The sequence below is a fragment of the Panthera leo genome, chromosome A1, assembly GCF_018350215.1.
Source record: "Panthera leo isolate Ple1 chromosome A1, P.leo_Ple1_pat1.1, whole genome shotgun sequence".
Lineage (NCBI taxonomy): Eukaryota > Metazoa > Chordata > Mammalia > Carnivora > Felidae > Panthera > Panthera leo.
The window spans coordinates 136698858-136718341 of NC_056679.1; the positions used below are offsets into that span (position 1 = coordinate 136698858).

General features: G+C 43.6%; 1 protein-coding gene and 1 long non-coding RNA gene across 2 annotated transcripts in view; one reads left to right on the forward strand and one right to left on the reverse strand.

Annotated features, from left to right (window-relative positions):
• MAP1B (microtubule associated protein 1B) overlaps positions 1 to 19484 on the forward strand; it is a 99864-nt gene that overhangs the window by 35025 nt on the left and 45355 nt on the right. The gene's annotated exons all lie outside the window — the stretch shown is intronic.
• LOC122221426 lies at positions 4614 to 10490 on the reverse strand. Its single transcript, XR_006203217.1, has 3 exons — positions 10317 to 10490; positions 5583 to 5840; positions 4614 to 4877 (listed from the first exon to the last, which is right to left on the reverse strand). It is a non-coding gene; the product is annotated as an uncharacterized LOC122221426 (long non-coding RNA).

Sequence of the window (19484 nt, forward strand, 5' to 3'; positions counted from 1 at the left end):
AATTTTAACACATACTATAGATAAGCTGTATAGGTGGACCAGGATTCCCAGAAAAGGAAATACAAAATATTAGTCCCGAGGGTATAGGAATGAAAGAATACACTGCCATGTTGAGATATTAAATATAAAGAGAATGTTTAGTGCAATTCACGGAGCAAACAAATACATTTCCTTTTTAGGCCTGTAGGGTGAGACAGTGCAGAGAGGCCTCATTTGAACACCCTAAGCAGAATACAGCCCTTTAAAAACCAGATGAAGGTGATGATTTTGAATGTCCAGAGTCGGATTATGTCATTATGCCTTCAGCGTCTTACTGGAGAGAACCTGTTGGTTTGCCACCATGCGAAATGGTCCCAGCTGTGGTTTTTAAGTATAGCTATTTTTTAGAAAACATACTATCCATTTGGGACTCCTCCCTTGTACGGTGCTATAGTTGTTTCTTTCTAAATTACCTTTAGTTGTTTCTATGTACCCATTCTGGATCAGTTCCCTGGGGTTCCTTAACAAAGAATCCCAAACTGGGCAGTTGTAACAACCAAAGTGTGTTCTTTCATGCTTCTGGAGGCCAGAAGTCCAAAACCAAGATGTCAGGGAGGCTGGTTGCTTCTGGAGATTCTGAGGGAGAACTATTCTATGCCTGCTCCTGACTTCTGGGGGTTGCTGGCCATCCTTGGCATGGTTGGCTTACAGACGTATCACTCTAATATCTGCCTCTGTCATAACATGGTATGTTCTCCCTGTGTCTCAGTCTCTATTTTTTTTTTTCTTCTTATAATGGCATCAGTTGTTGGATTAGGGCCCATCCTAATCTGATAATGACCTTACCATCACTAATTATGTCTACAAAGACCCTATTTCCAAATAAGGTCATGTTCTGAAGTTCCAGGTGACCCAGTACCTTCCTTCAGTTTTATTCCTTCAAATCTTCAATAGAATCAAAACCTAGCCATTAAACCTATTAAAACTATCATAAGAAGAGAAAAAGAGACAGAGACAGAAAGGCTTGATCTGTGATAAACCTCGAGGGATCTCCCTAGAATAAAGTCCTTGAACTTTAGTGCTTTGACTTAGCAGTATCTATTTTTAGGACTCCCTCCCCCCCTGTTTTTACTGGATTCTAGGCTAAATGTCTTATAGTTGAGACTGCTGGATGAAGGACTTTTGCACACATGAAGTGTTATGCTTGGATCTTTTCAATAGTGCTTTTCAGAGTGCAAGGGAAAAAACAAGCCAGTAGTGCTCCTGAGGTGTAGTCTAGGCCGTAACCAGAAGTGTGGGAGAGGAGGCTGCATGGGGGGAATCCTAGAATACATTCCTTCTTACAACTAAAACACAAGTCCCTCTCTTGTCTTGGCCATCTGAGTTGCTGGCGACTGTTGCCTCTTGTGCATGATTTTAGAGAAGGGCCCCATCCCTGCCTGTCTCTAGAGCTGCCTGTGAATTACTCTCTGTGTCAGTGCAGATCACATTCTGTACAGCTGTGGGGGGCACTGTCTGGGACAAACTCCCTCCTCAGCTCAGTTTATTAATATTTTTGAGAACCACCCTTGTGCAGAATTACCCACTGGACTGTTGAAGGGAAGGGCATTGGCCTCTAGATAGAAACCCTGGTGGAAGATGCTCATCAGCACCATCTGAAATTATAGAGAAGATCTTCCTGGGAATTTGACATCTCTTGCATCAACCTTTCTATTTCTCTGCTGAAAGAAAATGCCAAAGCTCAGAGGAACGCAAAGAAAGAGAATGATATTAAACATAGAATGATTTTAATATTTGGCAGCAGCCTACGTTCTTAAAAAAATCCCGTTTTCATTGTCGTGCACCTGTCGTTACTCTGAATGAGTTCTCTCTTGATGGATGGTGGTCTTAAAAGCTTGCTGTTTTTCATTAGCAAAGTGAAATGGGGTGCCAGTGTGAATGCTTTGTCATTCTGATGGAGTATAATGCATGAATCAGTGTAATTATTCAGTGTTTGCGTAATCAGCAAATTTTGAAGGGGAATGTTGCACAACTCAGAAGTGGCCTAATTTCACCTGACAATATTCCATTCAGTCTCCAAGCATCTCCTCCAAGAAGCAGTGAAGTGTTGGTGGATTTCCTTAAGGCACAAGGCAGCGATGGTGGGAAATTGAGTTGCTCTAAATCACGTGCTAATTATGAGCATGCCCAGTGGGCCCTTAGAGGCTCTTACTCTAGATTGCAGATAGGTTCATCCCATTGTCTTAGAAATGCCATTTATTTATTATGCATGAAGCTCGGTATATTGTTCCACGTGGACCCAGTGATGAACAACCAGCCAAATCCATTAAATTCCATTCAGGAGTAGAGTGAGGCCCAGAAATATGGGCAGTTGGCTGGGAATCCTACCAGAAAGGCTGAAGCTGGATAAAGGGCTAGGCCAAATCAGGGACTCACTGAGAGTGATTTGAGAAAAGCTACATAGATTAAATGTCCACTCTTCTTTTTGAAGCAGAGAGTCTCTTTTACAAGGAAAGAGTTTGTTCAGTTGAGCTGTTTCAGAAACCTGTGCAAAACTGTTTGCAAAGAGGGCGACCGAATTTTTTATTAACTCATTTAAATCAATTTATTTCAGCCCAGCATGACGCCAGAACCAAAAAGTCTGAAGAGTGCCCCAAGGCTGTGTCTCACAGTCATGCAGCTCTCATCTAATTTGGACTAGATTGCTTTCTTCATTAAATCTAAAAATACTTTCAGGCAGGCCACCTTTCTAGGGATTTCATATGTGGTGAATCAGATTCTAGGGAAGAATCCTTGCCTTCCTTAGAGCTAGTGGCTTTTGAGTCTGGGTGTGTTTCCTTTCCTTCCATGAAGCCATCCTGACTTGATCTTTATTCTTGATGACAGCTCATATTAATAATAACTAACATTTGCTGAATGCTCACCATGTGCCAGGCACTGTTCTAGGCACTTCACGTGTATCAACTAATGTAATCCTCACATCCTCCCACAAGTAAGGTACTACAGTTATCCCCATTTAGCCCTGAGGAAATGGGCACAGAATGGTTAAGTAGCCTGCCCAAGGTCACACAGCCAGCGAGTAGTAGAGATGGCGCTAAGACTCCAGCCTTCTGGTTTCAGAGCTCACTACTCAATTCTGAATACCCTCGAATACCAGTGGAAGGTGTTCTTTAGTTACAGCACTCCAGTATCCCCAGGCAGAGAGTCTGAGGACCTTGTAGGTCTGGGGCAAATAGATTTCAAGCATAAGAAGTACATGCTTTTGACATGCAGTATCGGCTTCTTTCTGGGGTACCTAAAACCTTTTTAAAAAGCAGAGCCTAATTGGCAGTGGGATGTGCTAAAGTGTACTCTTATACACAGCTGATGGAAGGATCTGTTTTATCAAAATCCTCTTAAAAAAAAAAAAAAAAAGCAAAGCTTAGAATCAGCACTGCTGGCACCTTTCTCAGTGAAGCTGTATTAGAAAGGCCTGTCTTTGTTACGGGGCCAACATCTTGAAGAATACCTGTGCCTTATCAGTTGCTCTATAGCTATTTATGTTTCAGGTTATATGAGTTACTGGAAGAGTCCTTTTTAGTAATTAAAAAAAGAAAGGGGAGGTGCCTGGGTGGCTCAGTCAGTTAAGCGTCCGACTTTGGCTCAGGTCATGATCTCGCGGTTTGTGAGTTCGAGCCCCGTGTCGGGCTCTGTGCTGACACCTCAGAGCCTGGAACCTGCTTTGGATTCTGTCTCCCTCTCTCTCTGCCCCTCCGCCACTCGTGCTGTCTCTGTCTCTCAAAAATAAACAAACATTAAAAAAATTAAAAAAAAAAAAAAAAAGGAGGGAGGGAGATAATCTGGGAGGGAAAGAGGCCCTGACATGGCTGCTCAGTCCCTGGGTGAGTCCCTCAGTCCCTCTGTTCAGCTCAGAGTGAGGCCCACAGGGGACACCCCGCTAGGTGATTAGTTGTCTGGGATTCACGTGGCCTCGCTTGCACTGCCCATTCTCTCCCCCCGCTGCAGACAGAAGATTAGTGGGGTGGTGGGGATGGCCAGCTGGGAGGGGAGGGCTTGGGAGAGATGTCAAGGGAGAAAATTGGTGGCTATTCGATGGACTGGGGTTGGTGGCTGTTGCCTGGGAAACCCTGCCAATTACAGAGTGAACCAGAGGAGGATCCAGTTTGGTGTCTTCACGGACAGATTTATAGACTGAGAAACAAAACCTTGTTACCCAACCCAAAGGAAAAAATTAATGTGAGAATTAAGAGGGCCCAGGCAAAGTGGGGTTCAGGACAGTAGTTTCCGGAACTTCTTTTGGGTACAGAGGAGGGGCAATCACCCAAATTAGGGAAATGGTAACTTTCTTTGAATATAAGAACAATTCTTATCTATAAAAAATATATATATTTATCTTAGTGAATATTCACATGTAAATCCCAACACAGTTTTCTGCTCTTTCTAAACTTTAGAAAGCTACATGGTCGAGAATGTAGTATTCCACCCTGAGGTCTTGGGCAACACTGTTCCTTCAAAATATCTTGGAAGACATTTCCCGTTTCTAACCAAATGATTTATCTCCCCTTGGAAAAATGTATTAGTAAAGCACGTTGAGACTTAGGAGAGGTGGTAAGCAAAATCTTAATTTCCCTTTCTTCAGAACTGACATTTATTAGACTGTGCACTTTCGACATATATCTGATGAATGCATTTGACAAGAAGTGTTGGTGCTTTGCTGCCTTTGTTGAAAAGATTGTTAGGTCGGTAGTAAGACTGTGTCCAGCTTCCTGGGAATGGAGAACTTGATTTTCCAAACAGATTGTCTAAAGTCTCCCAGGATGCCCTCTGGATAGGGTCTGTTTGCTCAGTGGGGATGCCTCTGGCTTCTTCTGTCACTCCTCTCTACTTTCATTCAGAACCTGGGAGACACGCAGGTTGGAACAGAAAACAGAGGGCGGTGGGGACAGGAGATGGGAAAAAAAGAAACGTTTTCTCTTCTAGTTCTAGATAGACCCTGGAGCCAAAAGGCAGTGAGGCAAATGAAATTCAAAGAGGAATTTAAATTTATTCCTCAAAGCCAACTTCCCTGTGTATGTTTGGTTTTCTCTCCTGAATATTGGTGTAGCCACTTGAGTGCACCACGGAGAGGAAAATCTTAGTAGAATTAAGTTTATTTTAGGGTGTGTGTGTGTGTGTGTGTGTGTGTGTGTGTCATGTGGGATCCCACTGTCCTGAATAGGAGCTAGGCCTGGGCCATTTCTGTATCCTTTACACCCCTAAGTTTTCACCCATTTCTTACAATTGGGCAGTTACTTATTCCCACTTTGTTTTTACAAATATGAATGTGTTGACTTATTGTGCAACACAAGCAGGCTGGCTCACTTAAATCCACGCCATAGTTTTCTAGGTCTTGATGTCTGCTATTTTTATTTTATTATACACTTAATTGCGGATTGCACTTAAGATTTTATGCCAGTATTACTCCGGGCACTTAATTTCCATTCTGTGTTCTCATCTCAGATTTTCTCTGATGGTGACTGGTATTTTATTCTAAGCATCAGTAGCTGGCCACAGAGTCAGAATGGACCCAAACGTTCTGGAACAACCTGTTTTGTCGAATTTACCAGTGAGGAGTAACTAAAACCCAGAGAGAATTGGATACAGGACTGATTTTTTTCCTCAACTGCACAGCTGTAACTTTGAGGCACCCTGACGACAGCAGTTGATGTGTGGTTCCGTGAATTGAAAGCTGGTACACTGTGGAGTTAGTGGGCAGCCATTGACCCTTGTATTTGCAGAGCTTTGGATTAATGTGGGGAAGTCATCTGTGATAGGGCAGGAAGGGAAGACAGCAGGACCACGGTTTTCCAATATGCCCTCCACTGTAAAAAAAAAAAAAAAAAAAAAAAAAAAATGTAAGTATGGAAGTGAGAGAGGAGCAAGAAAGATTGCTTCCAGGGAAGGTGATTTAGGTGAATGCTGGCTGCTGCTTTGCTTATGGTGTCCCAGCTGTCCACAGTAGGCATGCATTTTCTTTCATAATTTGTTAAAGTCTTGGAATGGCCATCTCTTCAGGACTGAAAGGAGTGTGGTGTTACTGCCCTCCCTGTCATTCAGCTCCCGAACCCACCATGTGGGGCCAGCTTCACCCTGGGTCCTGGTTCTAGAATAATTCATGGTTCTCACAGCTCTCTCCCTTGTTTTTCAGATAGGAAATAACCACTGTTGGACTGAACATGTCTTTAATCACTTTTGACATTTATGTATTTAGGCATTTATTTTTGAATAATTTTAGATTTACAGAAAAATTTTTAGATTTTAGATATACAGAATTTTTAGTAATTTTAGATTTATGCAAAGGGTACAGAGCCTTCCTGTACACCCTTCACCCTGCTTCTCCTATTACATTATTAATAACTTATATAACCATGGCACTTTAATCAAAAGTACAAAATTAACATTGGTAGAATGCTATTAGATAAACTACAGATTTTATTTGGATTTCCCCATTTGTTCCATTCATGTCCTTTTACTGTTCCAGGATCTAATGTGGGGATTCCTCGGTTCATTTAGAAGGTAGTTGTTTTTATTTTTATTTTTTTTTAATGTTTATTTATTTATTTATTTTGAGAGAGAAAGACTGCACAAGCAGGGGAGGGGCAGAGAGAGAGAGAGAGAGAGAGAGAGAGAGAGAGAGACAGAATCCCAAGCAGGCTCTGTGCTGTCAGCACAGAGCCCAAAGTAGAGCTCGATCCCATGGAGCGTGAGATCATGACCTGAACTGAAATCAGGAGTCAGATGCTTAACTGACTGAGCCACTCAGGTGCCCCAAACGTAGTTCTTTTTAAAGGTAAAATCAGAACGGGATTCTGGCAGAGTAGGTATGTAGCTTTTCCTATCTTGTTTTATATACATAAAAAAACAAGGTTTTTTTTTTTTTTTCTAGGAGTGGTGTGATACAGTTAAGCAGTCAGCCCCTCACTTCTTAAAATGGGAATTTGTAAAATTCTGTAAAACCCAAGCCTCTAACCATGGTTTCTCCCCTGCCTACTCGAAGTGTTATTGTTGACCAAAAGCGGGTCTCTGAAGGAAACAGGCAGAAAAAAGAAAGTGTTTGGAAAATCTCATGCTATTTTTTTATGGCATTTCTTATAAATCAGCCAGGTTTTAAAAGAAGTGTAGCTTTGTTGAAAAAGACCATTTCAAGGGAGAACATGTACAGTTAAGCCTTTGCAATCAGTGTGGCTACAATGTGGATCCTGGGCCTGTGGCCGGCCTTGCTATAACCAGAAGCAATGTGGTTCCACAAGAGGAACCACAAGGAAACCAAGGCCGTCTGAAGTCTGAGAAGAAAGCTTGTCTAAGGTCCCAGGAGTGAGTATAAGAAAACAAAATTTAAGTCAGGAAATTGTACTATGGCTATGTTTGGCATCTGGCTCTATGAATTCTGAGCAGATTGTAGACAAATATTTACTCAGTTACCTTGTATTTGCCTCAGATATCTGTTTGCTGAGTCTTTTTGCACAGATTTGTCTCCCTTCCCTTCCCATTTGCACACATGAGACCACATGTTAGCTTTGCTCTGTTACATAGCAACAGGCTGTGCTGCTGGCCGCCTGAGTTCTCCTAGGAGGGGGCAGGGAGGGAGTGTACGGGTCCCAAACCTGCATTGTCTTCCCTGCTGTGAACGATTTCCCAAATGTGCAGGGACCAGATCTGCCTTGACAAGAATCCCCGAAGAATCACTGAAGCTTAGTCACGTGAAGGTAATGAGGTCTTTTAATTGGCTGGAAATAGTCTGGAAATATCTGTCAGGAGCAATAGTATTTTGCTGTTTTCGTGGGTACCGATCTTCCATTCCAGTCTTACTAAAGGGTAAAGTGACGACAAGCAGAATTGAGGGCTGGGGAGAGTGTGGTGATAATTTATAACTGTGGATTGGAACTGAGCAAGGCCACCCGGGCAGCGAGATGGTTTGCGGCTTTGGGTGGTAGTGGGGTGGGGTGGGGGGGATAAATAAGATGGGCAGTTAGGAATATAAACCGTTGAAGGTAACGAACTCAAGTCTCCTTTTCCTTATTAATTCTCCGGGTTCCCTTCTGTTGGTCCTCAAACAAGGAGAGAGGAAATCCCTCACCCTTTGTTTAGAGACCACAGGTCAACTTTGAATAACAAATGAAAATGGAAATGTCCAGATATCTCCCGCTCTCAGCTGTGGGACCTTGTGGCCAGGGTGCTTGCTACACAGACTCCTTCCTTCCCAAAGCCTTGTGCTGGTGTTTACGATTTCCATTAAAAGAAAAATCTTTCTTTAGATTGACAAGACAACTTTCAACACATAATTCCCAACTAAAACTTGCAGGTTGGAAATACAGTTAGCAAGCAGTTCTTGATTCGAATGCCCTGCACGTCTCTCATACTGAACACAAGCAAAACCAAAGCAAGTGTATTGTGATGGAGTTATTATTACTTTTATTATTTTGCTTATGTTTCCACCAGGGAATTAATTTCTTTCTTACTTGTCTCCCATGCCTAGGTCACTCTTGTGTATCTGTCACTGACACTGTCAGATTCTCTAGAAATGGTGTGTACCCGAAGTGTCCTCATGAGCAGAGGGCACAGGATTTAGGGCCCAAGGAGTTGTGACAGCCTTGCTCAGTGCCCATGTGTGACTCCACATAGACTGAGTGACTTTCCTCCAACTGTATGTTGGGTTGACTTGTTTTGGGACCATTTGGATGCCTTTGGTCCCATGCCAGTTTGCTGTAACTGCTTTGTCTATTTGTAGATAGACACAGAGGTAGTGCCTATGCAACACAAAAGGAGGTCTGATGAGTTTTAGTTAATGTGGCCAGTGCACATGGCCACAGGCAGGCGAGATCACAGGGAGTGGACGAGCATTGAGGCTTATCGTCTCAGCCGTGCCCAGCATCCTGCCCAGCCGAGCTCTTAAACTTTGCCAACCACGGTTTTCCTGAGTAAATAAACATGGGACCCCCACCAGCTAGAGAGGTACACGTAGAACAAGGCCTCCAGGCCTACCACTTGTACTGCTTTTTGTGACCAGCATCGGGGGATTTTGGAAGCTGCTTCTTACTCCTGGGGCCTCTTTTCCTCAGACCCACTGCTTCTGGGGATTCCAGCAGGTCCTGGGCGTTCTCGGGCCTTCCCCTTTGTGTATTTCTCCGTGCACTGTGAACAGGCACCTGAACAGTTCCTGTCAGCTTTTGTACATCTGGAGAGTGTCTTCTAAGCTGGGAGTCTTTCAGCTGGGGAGCCCTTACCCTGACAAATACAGGTGCACTGCAAGTTTTCATGTGTCATCATGGTGCTCCAAAGCCTAGATTATTCTAGCCTTCGGGCTGAACAATGGATTAGGTATTTTTCTGAAGAGAGTAGAAATGGAAGGCTGGGCATTCTGGTGAATGGGAGATAAATCTATGTCCTTACACACTGTGTCCTTTTCACTGGCTCAGTTACTGACTTTATACTAGAATACCTTATTTTCTAAACATTTTCTATGTAAAGATCTGGCCTCATTGACTAGAATATTAAACTCCTCAAGAGTGATAATCCCATGTTTTGTACGTTTGTTCCCTTCAGAGTATAGCAAAGAGCCAGCTTGTGAAAGAGCGTAAATTCTAGGCTGAAGAGTTTGGGTTCGGTCCTGAGGACACTTGGGAGCCATTGGTGGTTCTTGAGCGGTGGACTGACTTAACAAAAGCAGTGACTGAGAATATGATTTAGTGAGAATGTTTTGGCTCAGAAACAGAGGTTGTGGTTTCGTGTATTCCTGTCTTTAGAAGTTTCTGGTAGTTATACTAACAACAAAAATATGTGATGGATTAAATAAAATCTCTTTGTAAATAAGGCACAGTGTTTAAGTCTGTGCAAGGGTAATGTCCTTTATCAAGGGATTGCACAACCATCATTTCCAAGCACACACAAGCCACACTCAGGGTCTCCACACTGTGTTCTCAACATCAGCAGATTTGGGAGAGCAGTGGCCATCCATGATGGCCATTTTTAGGATGTTTCCTGAATCTTGTCATTTCTTTACAGTTTTCTCCTCGCTTTGAGTAGCATTTTGGTGGAACATCTGATACAAAGAGCACAGGAAGTTGTTGAAGGATTTTCATTTTGGACACATCTAGCTCCTCAGGCTTAAAGCTCGGTACCCCATTCCCTGCTTCTCACTTCCTCTGCTTCTCAAACACTGATTGCCCTTTACGACTTTCGCCATTGCACTGGACTGCACTTGCTACGCCAGACTGGCTGAAGGCAGTAGGGAAAAAGCACTAGCCTGGTGGGTGCAGACCTTACCCATGACATTGACCACTCCCTGCTCCTCAGCTTACCTTTCTTCAGTATGGAATTCCTTAAGTGCTCCCCTCCGACCACCATCATCACCCTAGGGAATGAGCATTTGATTTAGAAGACAAAACAGAAATCTTTCTGGCCAAATAAACACTTATGGACCAAGGAGTCAACAGATGGAGGCAGGAAATTTTAGAATCTCATCTTCTTAGGAAAGGAAAAAAAAAAGGCAACGTGAAAATGGAATTGCATGACCACATAATAAAAGCCATTGTGTGCTAATTGAGTAGTATAAGCATAAAATATGGCAGAGATGCTTAAGCACAGAAGAAAGAGGAGCTATTGATCCCTAATCCTGACGGTGATTGTTAAATTTCAGGATGTTAGTGACAACTCACATTTGTACCGTGCTTTCCAACACACTTCTCACACGTTACCTCTTTTAAGTCTTAGAACAACCCTGTAGATAAGAATTGTCATTGTTCCCATTTTGTATACTAGGAAACCAGGGCCTGGTAAGATTTAGGGACTGCACGGTACTCCTGGTTTCCAATTTCTGTTGCCATGCATTTTCCTGCACAATATGGGAAACGGTGTTTTCTCTGACATAAACAGGGACACAGAACAAGAACAAAGTGCCTGAGTTACCTTTGAATATCAGAGCATAAAGAGACTGTCAAAAGCAGCCAGTACAAACTCCCTCCCCATCTGCTGTCACTTTATAGTTGAGGAGACTGAGACCCAGGAAAACCTCTTGAGTCAACGCTGAGAAGCAGCATATGATGGACCAGATCTTTGGCCTTCCCGACTCCTAATCGCAGTAGGTTTATTTGTGTAGGGCAATGGATTGTAAGCTCCCCACGTCCACCCTAACTGGCTGGTGGCCCAGTGACTAGCGCTTAGTCAGTGCTTAGTAAATGTGTGTTAAACAGATGTATGAATGATTGACTGACTTTAATTGTAACCGTATGCAAATCAGTACATTTCTTTTATATCTGTCTTGACCTAGTTTTCCTACGCAAAGATGTTATTTTTCACTCTGCATTGAGAGGGTAATGTTTATAAAAATCCCGAGGTAATCAGCTGAGAGGCCCTGAATGTGTATAAAGTATCATCAGTGGTATCACTGAGTTGCTTTTCTGTGGTACTCTGGGTTAATCAAAGGCCTTTGTTATCGTTGTTTTAAGCACAAATCTCCAATTTATTATTTAGTTCATTGCTCTTATTAACTTATTTGAAATGCAAATAGCAGCAAAACATAGGTCAACAGCTGCAGCTGTGGGTTGCAGACAGTGGGGGCCAAAGCACAAGATGGAGACGGGATTCTTGGGGACGACCAGCAGTGGGCTCCCACACCCTCCCCGGGGATTGACTGCGGAGGACATCTTTGATTACAGGGGAGGAGGGAGAGTCTGGGGGACAAGTGGGCAGAAGAATCTAAAAGGAATTATTGATCTCAGTCCCTGAAAGTAGAAAAAATGAGTAGACAGCCCATACCTGCCTGGTAAGATTCATGGCCATCCCGTAATGGATCGTTGCTGGGGAAGCAAAGTCGAAACCTTCCAGTAATTGCTTTTGGACTATGGGAAATGACAGTAGTAAGGGAGATAATACGTGCAGCACGCTTGCCTTGCACGTAGAAAGCAGTTCCTAGATGCTAGCTAATATTATTCTTTTTCCTCTGATTTTTATTACAGTCCTTATAATCAGATGTATTGTACAGGATAGTCAGAAACTCTAAAATGATGCAGACCTCAATGAACCATAAATCTTGTCCTAATTTCACACAACTATTTAGGCAGCTAAAGCCATCAGAGAGAAGAGAGGTGTTTGGAAAATGTGACTGGATTCCCTTAAACATAGCAGCAGCGGATACCCAAGGGGCGTGTCATGTGGCCGAGTGGGGGAAGTTTTCAATGGTGTTTTGGTTGTGCGATTTTAGAATGACTAATTTGAAGAGAATCACCAATGTATTCATTGGTAGAGCAATGGCAACTTGGATTTTGGTCATTTCCTAATGAGATGCAAAAAGTGGCGTCAGTGGAAATGAAAAAGAAGTTGAGAGGCAAGATTGAGGTAATACAAGGCACTTGTGCTGTTTGGTTCTTGGACGGTCGTGGCAGAGCCGTTTAGGAGTGAGTGCTGCTGGTAGAGGACCCTGAATGACCCTGAATGAGTTGGAGCATCTTTGAGACAGGAAGAATTCTGGGGCTGCGGAGGTTTTACGTAATATATATAATTTGATTTTGAAAGGGTTCATTTATGGAGGAACTTTGGGATTTGGGCAATCTACCCATTTCAATTATTATAGTGATTATAGATATACCCATTTATTGAGCGCCCACATGCCAGGCTCCTATGGACAAGACCTCATTTTTCATTCTTCCTACAGCCCTACGAAATGTGGGTCCTGTTCATCCCATTTATTGATGAGGAACCTGAAGGTCAGAGCCAGAGAGGTTATAGCTAGCAAATTGCAACGTCTGGATTTGAACTCAGGTTGCCCATTTCCACAGCTTCTTTCATTGCCTCTGGGAGAGCAGTTGCCATATGCAGTCAAGACTTAAAAACAACAACAACAGCAACAACAACAACAACAACAACAACAACAACAAAACCCCGTCTTCTATAAAAAACTATAGAAAGATGATCCTTCCTTGAAGAAAGAATTTAGGAATCAGTCAATATATTACTGCTTAATAATATATTAAAGATATTAATTATATTAAATATATATCTATTATATTTAAATGACATAAGTATTATATACTTAATATATGAAGACAATATATTACACCCCATTATGCCTACATTTTGACTTACTTCATAGGAATCCTTAAAAGCAGCAACAACTCTCTAAGTCTTTGGAGGGAATAAAAATGTCTAGGGTGTGAACACTCCTGAAAAGGCAAATATGATATGTTAACATAAAGAAGAGTATTACTGGGTGCCTATTTCCTAAAGGGTGGAACGTAATTAATATCTCCCAGCTTGGCTTTGTATGTGAAAGTATGGGTTTAAATTGACGTTTTATATTGCTGAGAAACATTAGAACAGTGATTTATCTTACACCCTGGAGGATGAAGTGCCTTCTAGACTCTCTGAATGTTCACTAAAAGCAGGTATTGATGGATTTTAGAGGGAGCCTCGTAGGCATGGAATGATGGAAATCAAGAAAGGAACATTTGGGAAGATTCCACATGGATTTTAGGGGTCTTCCAGGAACTAGAGTTTCATGCCGAATTCATATGTGAGTCTGAGCCCAATTTTAAGGGGAACAATTTTCCGCGAATAGTGTGGGATCCAGACCTCACTCGTGGTTGTTTGAACTTGAGAAGCAGGGACATGCCGCCTCTGTCCACATGACATAATACCTTTAACCTGGTAAGATGATACCTGACTAGCTCCTTGTCATTGCCTTGTCTTTCTGGTGTCCTCTAGAGCTAAAACGCAGGACTGCTTTAGTTTTTGTGGAGGAGGGCAAAAATGTGCTTTTGAACCAAGCAAGGGAAGCAGTGCCACCCACTGCTTTATCTTCTTGTATTTCCATTTTCACTTAGAGCGTAGACGAGAATCTGGAAGCAGAGGAAAGATACTGTCGATGAGGGACAGAGAAAATGGGCGGTGTTGGGAACCCTCCTGTATGTTGTAGGTTGAGAACTTAAAAAAACAAACCCCGAAAACAAAACAAAACAAAACAAAACAAAACAAAACAAAACAAAACAAAAAACTCTTCTTGTAACCATTTCCCAGCTGTTTTTGAAAAGACTCTGAAAAGCAAATAGCATCTTTAATCAAGAGCAATAGTATTAGATCGTTTACTACAAGTTATACTTTTCTTTCAGCCTGTATTTATTTTGCAAGGCTAGAAATAGCTGGAGTTATTTCAGCACCCATGACTATTGTCTAGGAATTGAGTGTAGGTTGCAAATAGCCTGGATGACTACAGTGTTTAGAAATAAGCCTTTTTGTTTTGCCAGTCTCTTTAAGGCAGAAGGGTTTATAAACGTTCCTGTGGTTCGTTGTTTCATGGTGCCTTCTTTTGCATCAATTCAGTAGCCTCGCGATGCCATCATTTTATGCTAGAATATATTATTTTAGGTCTGTCGGAGAGTGACAGGGCTAGTCTGTGTTCCTTGAGACAGGTATAGAAGCAACTTCAGACTTGTAAGAGATCTGTTAATTCTCAGCAAGTAGAAAACAGACAAGGAGGAGGAATCATACCCTTTCCGTCTCAGGGACCAGAATCCTGTGTGACTTGCTAGAGGCTGTTGGAGAATCTTTGCCCGTGGGGATCTTTAAGAATAAGCTACAGTGGCCATGGAATTAAGTGCTCATTGGTCCTGGGGCTTGGAGTATTACCTGGATAGATGAGGTCTAGCCTTAGGCCTAGGGAATTGGTGATTCCATGTGCCAGAAAGATGGCAGAACATCTACCACTTGGTTGCTTAACTCCGGAGCACGTCACTTGCATCAGGTGAGTAGTTAATAGTGCTCCCAGACCTTGGCAACATGGTGGTCCTGTTAGAACATATTGCCTCTCCCTTAGATTTTGGTATCATCATCCGGAAGAATCCCAGGTCTGGGTCAGGTGACAGAAAAGAGCGCAAACTCAAGTCGGCCAGGGTGTTTGACTTGGTGGTTCTGAGGGGGCCAAAAGGATGAGCTTTGATTCCAGATGCACCTGGGTTCAAATCACAGCTTTGCCACTCACCAGCCATGGCTTTGGCCCAGTTACTGAATTTCTCTGTACTTAGTTTCTCCACATAGCCAGTGAAGTTCATTGGCTAGCTCTTGTTGACAATTCGAGTTAATGCTACAATATGCCAGGAACACATACTAAGCTGTCAATAAAGAGTAGCTGTATGGTTTGTATGGTTACTAGCACTGGTACTGGCCGGGATGAGCAAGCCGAAAACGCTTCTCTCAGAGACTGCGTGCCACTCAAAGGGCCTCCAGCCCCCACACCAGGAAGGAATCTGGCGGACAGACGGACAGGGGAAAATTCCAGTTAGTGTGGTCGGTGATGTTCCTGACGTCCTCTGCCCTGCTTTCCTACCCTTGGGATTTCTGCACTCTCAGCTCACATTTGGCTTTACTGATGGTGTGGTGAAAAAAACAGGTGCTGGAAAAGCCGGACTTGACAGCCAGTTCAGAGTCCTTACGGGCTGTTGAGTCTGAGACAGCGCCGTAGGCGACCTCACTCCACACGAGGAACCAGGGCGCTCGGCTGATCTGGTGGTGCTTAAGGCCTGATGTTCTGTGACCAGAGACATGGCATGTCACTTGGCAAAACGGTGGTGATTGACAAGATGAGTGTCTGAGCTGGGGAAAAAGGAAGAGCCGAAAGTTAGAGGCAGAAGTGGGGTTTTTTTTGTTTTGTTTTTCCATTCAAGTCATTGTTAATAGGATAGCGTAAAGGCCTCTTCGTTTCCTCTGACATCTCCTCAGAGTTGCTAACTTGAGAAATCTTTGATGGGGGTCCATGACATGATGGGAAGGACATCTTGTTCTCCCTTTTTATTTTATTCCTTGGAGGAGAGATGAGATGAAAATAAAATGGTTCTAAGGAAAAGGAAGGCACTTTTTTTTTTTTTGAAAGAGAGTTAACCTAAAATAGAAGGAAGTAGCTTTTTATAAACAGCTGACTACCTTACTCTTTCTGGTTACATGCATTACTGTATGGTCGTGTTCATGAAATATCTCTAAAGAATTAGAAGGATGATCACACAATTTTTGTTTCTGACCTTGGATTCTATTACCTCAGTGGAGCCCAGAGGCTTTGCTGTTTCCGTGCACTCTGAGGGACCCAACACAGTAGGGACTTAGTAAATATTACATCATTATCATTAAAAAACACTCCCTACACTCCGCTTGGAGACCTTTACGTTGTATGAACGCACACGGGTTGAATATTTAATTACAGCACCACGAGGGTTGCTCAGGGTGATTATGTCGCCCGGTGCAAAGCCTTCCAGTACAGTGTGTGGGGATTTTCATTTCATCCGTCTTTTGGAGTTTGCCACAAGGGGTCTCTGAGGGCTGTAAAAGCAAAACCTAGAGGAGCCCGAGGAGAGGAGACTCACTGGACATCCTGTGTTAGAGTCCCCTGCCTCCACTCTAAAGCGTTTTGTAAGTCAGGCAGTTAGGCTTTGCAGTCAGTCTGTTCTTTTTCTTTAAAAAAAAATTTTTTTAATGTTTATTTATTTTGGAGAGAGAAACAGAGCATGAGCTGGAGGAGGGGCAGAAAGAGAGGGACACAGAATCCGGAGCAGGCTCCAGGCTCTGAGCTGTCAGCACAGAGCCCGATGCGGGGCTCCAACCCATTAACCATGAGATCGTGACCTGTGCCGAAGTTGGACATTTAACCAACTGAGCCACCCAGGCACCCCAAGTGTATTCTTTTTCTAAAAGAAGAGAGGATGTGTGTCCAACAGTTTCAGCCTAAGTGGATGAGATTCCATATTTCTGCCATCATTGCCCCCAAATAGGTAACCTAAGAACTGAGCTTAAGTTGCTTCTCCAGCAGCCCATCTTTGGCTTCTACTAAGGAATCTGAGCAATGTTTAGGTTAAGAATCAAGGACCTTTGATGTCACTTGAGATGATACCACTTAATGGATGATACCACGGCATCTGTCTGCTGTATGAGTGCAGGTATAGGAGGAAGGCATCCCAGTCATACACAGGAAGCCTTGTGGGATCATCCTTAGTCTCTGCAGTGGCTCCTGTGGAAAGAAAAAGCTTGGGCTCCAGGATACCCATGCTTGACTCCGGGCTCTGCCATGATCTTGCTCTGTGACTCCGGACAAGTCACTGAGCCTTCCTGAAACTTAATGTCTGGAAAACAGGGATTTAGAATAGACTTGTCCAGATTCACATTTCTACAAACTGGGTTACTGGCAGTGAGCCCTCCCATTGGACTGCATCACCCCATCCCTGAGGGCTTGTTTTCCCCGGTCTTGGAGATAACCTGCTCTATGCCTTCTTGCTTCATTTTACCCACCATTTTTAGGTCCCATCTAGATGCCATCTTATATGGAAGCCTTCCTAAACCCCACATCTGCCTGGTGATCAGAATCATCACCTGGAGTTTTAAACTCACAGATTTTAACCCTGACTCCAAGGATTCTGATTTACCAGGTCTAGATTGGGATGGGTCGTATGTAATTTTAACAAGCACTCTATGTACTTCTGATGGGTCAGCTGGAGTCAGGAGCCACCTTTCTAGGACCGCTAGTTCCAGCTAGTTCCTGGTGAACCATTAGCTCTTAGCTTCATGTCTGTCTCCACAGTGGGTGCCTTACTACCTCATGAGGTAACCGACCCCATTCAGCCAGTCTTTGGAAATGTGCCTCGACTCTAAAGTGCTTTAAATTATCAGTTGATTGGATCTAAAACCCATCTTTGTAAGTAAAATATAGTCATTTATTTAATGACTACATTCAGTCAGTTACCTATTTTTAACAACTTGTTCCTGGATATTTATGAATAGGTAGAATCATAGCTTGTGTGGGATACATTTATGCAGCTATTTAAAAATCTCTAACTATAACTTTTAGTCTAAATCAACCTCTTTTCCTATCTACCTCATTTGCAAAGCCTCTTTACAACTATTCTACATCTGTTATTCCATCGATAATTACTGTGTTCTTTTCAAAAACCTTGAACTACAGTTTCAATTAGGGAGGCTTTTTCACATGGTCCTCTCCACTCACGAATAGTAAATAAATGCCCAAGCATCCGTCAGTGAGAAAGCACTGGATTCCATCTTGAAATCTGATCTCTGACATCAGAGTGGGCTTCCATGCTAACTGCGTGGAGAAGCCCCGTGTGGCATGTGTGGTCATAGGAAGCGAGCGGCAGCTGCTCCGGGATGGGCACTGGGGGAAGACTTGCCAAAGGTGCTGCTGTGTCTCCAAGACCTGAAGGAACGGTGGGAGGCAGTCAAGTAAATGGGAGGGGACAAGTATCCCAGACAGAGGGAACAGCATATGCAAAACCCCAGAAAGACCAGGAGGAGCAGACTGAAACATCCTAGCTGTGGTTTGCATCACTAACATAAAAACAGAATAATTTATGAGGCATGTCTCAGCTCTTTGAGTGTCAAGAATTTTTTTTTAAGTAAAAAAATTTTTTAAATGTTTATTTTTGAGAGGCAGAGACAAAGCATGAGTGGGGGAGGGGCAGAGAGAGAGGGAGACACACAATCTGAAGCAGGCTCCAGGCTCTGAGCCATCAGCACAGAGCCCGATGCGGGGCTCGAACCCACTGACCGTGAGACTCGACCTGAGCTGAAGTCGGATGCTTAACCGACTGAGCCAGCCGGGCTCCCCTTAAGTGTCAGAATGTTTTCTTGCTATTTTCTCCTGCGGTAACAGCTTCTGTGGCTTATACAGAGCCTTCCTCTGAGGAGTGCCACTGTGTGAGCCACATGGGAGTCCAGGGGAGTGAGGGCGGCATGTGAACCCGTTTCCATTCCTACCATCTTAGGGGAGAGCATGGGCCCCTGGAATCATGGTGGAGGGTATTCCAGGGTTCTGTTATATGACGGACACCTGTATGTAAAATGCATGGGATTTGGGCCCAATGAGTATTTGGTGTAGTCTAGTTCTCCCTGTCCTGCTGGACTGCAGCCCTGTGATGACAGAGCAGTGTTCCTACCAAAGAAGCTGGTTCCGAGCATCCAGAGGTGTGTCCCTCCCTTTCTCCCCCTGCTCTCTCAGGGACAGCCTTTAGCCCTTGTACTGTCTACAGTCAGCAAGGCCGCCTGATAACGTGAAGCCAAGAGGATCCTCCCCGTTGAAGTCCGATAGTGACAAGACTTGTCTTTCTGGCTGTTCTCTGATAATGTGTCAAGGGAAATGCAAGCCCCAGGCAGCAGTAGCTGGCTGGGTTCCAGAGCCAAAACTGAATTAGAAACTCATTAAATACTTCGAACCAGTAAAGCTGGCTGGGCTGTGCAGTGGCTGGGAAAGTTGCAGGCAGAGGAAGGGAAGGGCGGGCATCTCTAGTTGGCAACTGGCAGGCTGTGAACAGGGCAAGACGGTCCAGGAAACAAGACAAAACAGGGCCGACTTGTCCTTCACACAGACATGTTTGTGAGTATGCTAGTTTGGTGCAGCCGCATAATGTATGCTAATTGCTATATTTCTTTTTTCCCCTTTCACGGGAAATGCTCGGTCGGAGAGCTCCGAAACCAAAGAGGCA